This window comes from Pelobates fuscus, chromosome 1 (assembly GCF_036172605.1).
Source record: "Pelobates fuscus isolate aPelFus1 chromosome 1, aPelFus1.pri, whole genome shotgun sequence".
NCBI lineage: Eukaryota > Metazoa > Chordata > Amphibia > Anura > Pelobatidae > Pelobates > Pelobates fuscus.
Window position 1 is genome coordinate 202,879,662 of NC_086317.1, and position 5,963 is coordinate 202,885,624.

Consider the following 5,963-nt stretch of genomic DNA (forward strand, 5'->3'; position numbering starts at 1 on the left):
GGAGAGAAGGGGTTACAGTGGGGGTAGGCAGAGAAGGGGTTACAGTGGGTAGGGTAGGCAGAGAAGGGGTTACAGTGGGAAGGGTAGGCAGAGAAGGGGTTAGAGTGGGGGGTAGGCAGAGAAGGGGTTAGAGTGGGGGGTAGGCAGAGAAGGGGTTACAGGGGGGAGGGCAGGCAGAGAAGGGGTTACAGTGGGGGGAGGGCAGGCAGAGAAGGGGTTACAGGGGGGGAGGGCAGGCAGAGTAGGCGTTACAGTGGGGGAGGGGGCAGGCAGAGAAGGGGTTACAGTGGGGGAGGGGGGCAGGCAGAGAAGGGGTTACAGTGGGGGGAGGAGGGCAGGCAGAGAAGGGGTTACAGTGGGGGGGAGGAGGGCAGGCAGAGAAGGGGTTACATTGGGGGGAGGGGGTCAGACAAAGAAGGGGTTACAGTGGGGGGGAGGGGGGCAGGCAGAGAAGGGGTTACAGGGGGGAGGGGGGCAGAAAGAGAAGGGGTTACATTGGGGGGAGGGGGGCAGGCAGAGAAGGGGTTACAGTGGGGGGGAGGAGGGCAGGCAGAGAAGGGGTTACATTGGGGGAGGGGGGCAGAAAGAGAAGGGGTTACATTGGGGGGGAGGGGGGCAGGCAGAGAAGGGGTTACAGGGGGGAGGGGGGCAGAAAGAGAAGGGGTTACATTGGGGGGAGGGGGCAGACAGAGAAGGGGTTACAGTGGGGGGGAGGGGGGAAGGCAGAGAAGGGGTTACAGGGGGGCAGACAGAGAAGGGGTTACATTGGGGGGGAGGGCAGGCAGCGAAGGGGTTACAGTGGGGGGAGGGGGGCAGACAGAGAAGGGGTTACAGGGGGAGGAGGGGGCAGAGAAGGGGTTACAGTGGGTGGGGGGTGGGGGGTAGACAGAGAAGGGGTTATATTGGGGTGGGGGGGGCATTGTTTGGGCTCTGTGCCCTACCTTCTTTAAACATCCCTGGTGGTCCAGTGTCTCCCTGGTGGTCCGTTGGGGTAACTCTCCTGTCTCGGCTCCGCCGGGTGCTGAGCTGCAGACCGTGTAATAAAAGTCTCGCGAGCTCCCTGAGTGTTGCCATGGTAACGCTCTGGGAGCTCGCGAGACTTTTATCACACGGTCTGCAGCTCTGCACCCGGCGGAGCTGCAGACCGGAGCTGCTGGGCAGACTGACTGGAGGGAGCCCATACAGGGCAAACAGGGCAAACCGCCGGGCTCCCTCCTGGTGTCAGTCTGCCTGACTGCCGGCGGCCCTGGATGTGTGGGTCACACTTTGGGAACCGCTGGTTTAGATGGTTGGTTATTGAAACTTCCCCACAAACACATACTATTTATTGAAGAATACACCCTGGGGTAATTCAAAAGGCATATTTTGAACCTTGGCGTGGGATAATTTTTTCTCTAGTTTGTTCCAGGTGTAGTGGTAATGAGCGTTTTTAAATGTATTTGTTAACTTTTTTTAAACTTTTTTTACTTTTTAAAACTATTTTTTTTTTTTTTTGTAATTCTTTATTTTTGTTGTGCATGGTATAACAACAGGCTTGTTCAGCCACAATAGCAGTCACAAGCAGTAATGTAACGAACAGGTAAAACATAGCGTGGCATATGAGTATACAGCACATTTTTAGTTTTGTAGGAGAAAAAACAAAAGAAGCAAGCTATTCCGATAACGATGCCTATCTGGGTAGGCTGTTATATGAGAAATGTTAAACAATGCGTTAGCATAGGTACGCATTATGTATTTACATTGCGAGGTCATAGCAGAGGTTAGCTTAAGGTAACGGTAGTATACATGCTAACAAAATTAAAATAGATGATATTTTAAACTATGTCTGTAATCGGTAATTCTACAAATGCTAGGTTCTAGATGCTTTAACTGACAGCCCGGTCTAATGGTTTGACTGTGCTAGTTTGGTTGGAGCATGCAACACATCTGTTGTTGTCTGTTAAAACATATGCTTACTGAGTGCTGCATAAACAAAGGCAATAAGAGTAAAAGTGAAGACAATCGAGAGTATAACATGCAATATGGTATAGCTGGTATGTCCCTTGGCTACACATGGTTAATATAGTTCTGCTCAGGACATTCAGCCTATGCCGCTTAGAGTCCAGACCTGATGAGGTGGCTTGGAGCCGGGCTCTGCTCCCCCTCCTTGCGCTTTCCATGTGCGGCGTCGAGCCAGTGAAGAATGTGACCTCCAGGGGTTGGCATTTTTGTGCGCCATGTAGCTTAAGATGATCGCCTCTGGGTTATGTTGCCCCTGCTGTGGGCGTCTGGAGCTCCGTGGTCGAGGTGAGTAGTAGCGTCCATGCTGTTGGCCTGACCGGCGGACTGTTATTCGCCACTGTGGTTTCTTGCTCTTCTTCTGTTTGGAAGCTGTACGGGGGGGCTGTTTATGCTTGATGCTTTGTGTAGTAGGATATCCCCCTGGAACTGCTCGGTTGTCTGCAGGTATGCAGGATAGCTTGTTGGGTTGATCTCCCTCTGGAGGCTGATTTGGTGTCGCTGCAATTAGAGCCTCGAATTTGGCCCAGAAGTCAGCAAAGGCGGCATCCAGTCGCTCCAGCACATGTTCTGCCGCACTTCCTCGTGTCTCCATGGGTTGCAGCGGGCCCTGCTGGTGATGCGTAGGCCCGGCCGCCATCTTAGGTGGGTCAGCCGCGATCATGCGTCGGGAGGTGGTAGCTGTGCAGGGTTGATAGGGGCACCAGCTAGTGGATACCGGGATAACCCCCGCCGGTGTAGAGGGGGGGGGAAGGAGCATATCTTCGGTCACCAGGGCCATTCAGGCAACAAAGGAGCCTGGAGAGCGGCCGTCTCTCCAGAGCTCAGGCTTTTGTAGGCCGCTGACTGCTTTCAGGACGTACCGGGGCCGGATCTGCTCACAGCGAGTATCCTCCGGTGTACTGCAACTCCCTCGGTAAGATAAGTGCCTAAAGCGGTCTGCTAGATGAGTGACCTGGGTGTAAATCTCGCTTTATTGGGGCCAGATGCAGGAGCTTGTGTTAAGCACGTCTGGTTCCCTTGGCAGTCAGGCTCCGCCCCCAAAACTATTTTTTAAACTTTTGTTTTGCTTATTATTTTTTTTAAAGTTTCCTAAACTTTCTTAAAACTTTTTTTTTTTACAGATTTAACATTTTTCTAAGCTTTTTTTTACCGTTAACCCATAACTAGCAGTAAGCAGCACTAACAGTAAATTCCCCATTTTCCCATAACTCCCACCCACCTCAGCTAGCAAAATATTTAATTATACAATATTTAAATTAGTTAATTAAATAAATTGAACCCCTAAAGGGTTAAAAAAAAAACAAAAGTTAATCGTCAGGGGTTAAAAAAAATTAGATCGCAGTATAATACTGTGATCTGTATTTTGATCACTGTAGGCAGTGATCGACTGGCAGGGAAGGGGTTAATTTTTATTTAGACTGGGTAAAGGGTTTTTAAAAAAAATAAAAAATTACTTAAACGTTATTAAAACTTTTTTTAACTTAATTTTGTAACTTTTTAAAACTTATTTTAAAACATTTTTTAACGTGAACCCCTACTTAGCCTAACACTAAATCCCCCAATTCCCCACTAACTTCCACCCTCCCCAGCTAGCTAAATTTATCATTTTAAAATATTTAAATTAATTAATCAAATAAATTTAACCCCTGAGGGTTAAAAAAAAAAAAAGAATTAACCCTCAGGGGTTAAAAAAATAAATCAGATCATAGTAAAATGTAATCCCTGCCAATTGATCACTGTAGTCAGTGATCAATTGACAGGGAAGGGGTTAATTTTTTATTAAACTAGGTAAAGGGGGGTGGGATTTTAATTTAACTTTATTTATTTTTTTACAGGGGGCAGGATCAGTGAAGATCCGTCTCCCTGCACTTCACAGTGAACCCGGAAGTGCAGGGAGGCGGAAGATAAGTAAACACAGCACATGTACTCGCTCTGACAGGCTGTCAGAGCGGGCACATGTGCTGGGACAGCGCAAGTCGGTGCTCCCGGTCTGCCTCTAATACAGAGGCAGACCGGAGCACCATTAACCCTGCGATCGCCGCAATTGCGGCGATCTGGGGTTAATTTTAACGGGTGACGGACAAGGTCCGTCACTCGTCATTAAGGGATTCCCCTGAGTGACGGACCTCGTCCGTCACTCGTCGTTAAGGGGTTAACATCCACATCATCCCCTCTCACACCCATATACCGCAATAGAGCCTTCCCACCAGGCATGAGACCTAGGGACTTCAGGGGCTTAGAACGAGCCGGCCTTCAGAGGGTCCACCAGCTGTACACGGACAACACAATAGTCCCCTTCCCAGAGCTGCAAACTAGAGCAACCTTAACTCCAGCCGACTTTTTTAGATATCTTCAACTCAGAAACTATGCAGCCCAAGAGAAGGTGAAAACTGCCGCTAAAACCAAACCAACCTTTTTCGAACGGCTCTGCCTTGCAGAACAATACCAATGGGGCATGATCACCCAATTGTACTCCCACCTCTGCCCAAACCTGGCTACAACCCACGACCCCCCTAATGACCATGGTACTCAATAAAATCAAAGAATGTCACCTCATGGACAAACTGACTTCGCAAATCAGAGGCACCACAAAAACATTCACCAAGACATGGGAGCCATGGGTAACTTACATCAACAAAACATGAATCAGAGCACTGACCAACAGACATGACACTCAAAAGACGAACAGGACTGACCCCTCCCCCCACTCCCCTCCCCTATCTTTGTTTATGCACATGGGCCGGGACAACCGGTATCCTGGCTTATAGTGCAGCACACTACATTAACATCCACATCATCCCCTCTCACACCCATATACCGCAATAGAGCCTTCCCACCAGGCATGAGACCTAGGGACTTCAGGGGCTTAGAACGAGCCGGCCTTCAGAGGGTCCACCAGCTGTACACGGACAACACAATAGTCCCCTTCCCAGAGCTGCAAACTAGAGCAACCTTAACACCAGCCAACTTTTTTAGATATCTTCAACTCAGAAACTATGCAGCCCAAGAGACGGTGAAAACTGCCGCTAAAACCAAACCAACCTTTTTCGAACGGATCTGCCTTGCAGAACAATACCAATGGGGCATGATCACCCAATTGTACTCCCACCTCTGCCCAAACCTGGCTACAACCCACGACCCCCCTAATGACCATGGTACTCAATAAAATCAAAGAATGTCACCTCATGGACAAACTGACTTCGCAAATCAGAGGCACCACAAAAACATTCACCAAGACATGGGAGCCATGGGTAACTTACATCAACAAAACATGAATCAGAGCACTGACCAACAGACATGACACTCAAAAGACGAACAGGACTGACCCCTCCCCCCACTCCCCTCCCCTATCTTTGTTTATGCACATGGGCCGGGACAACCGGTATCCTGGCTTATAGTGCAGCACACTACAGCCACCAAGACAAGATGCCAAACTTAGCGAACTGTTACAATAAGTTAACAATGTTTTCCGTTATGAGTATTTTTGTTTCTATTGTTACTATCAATTGTATTGCATTTATAAACACTGAGAGATGGAAAATGAGTCTTGACGCCATTCAAGATACGAAACGAGCTCTGTATACACTGTATAATTTAAAAACACCTACTCATGCTCAAATTACGCATAGGCTTTTGCATAAGCCGTACAACTGTGATAAGTGACTTCCTCTGTCATTACTAAATAAAGAATTATAAAAAATAAATAAAATCCATTGGTCATTATGCCAAAGAAACAACAATGTCCCAATAGTTCTCATGTTTATAAAACCCTGCTTGGCCCTGTACATTAGTGTACAAATGCCACCTTGCGGTAGGTGGAACAGGGATGATGTCCTTTTGCTGTCTCATGACTTTTCATTTCTAGTATCAAATGCAGTTTTTCTCTGCCAATGCTTACTTAGAGGTGTGTCTTTGACCTATATCCCCTCCTGTTAATTACTACTATAAATACTTTAAGCTGT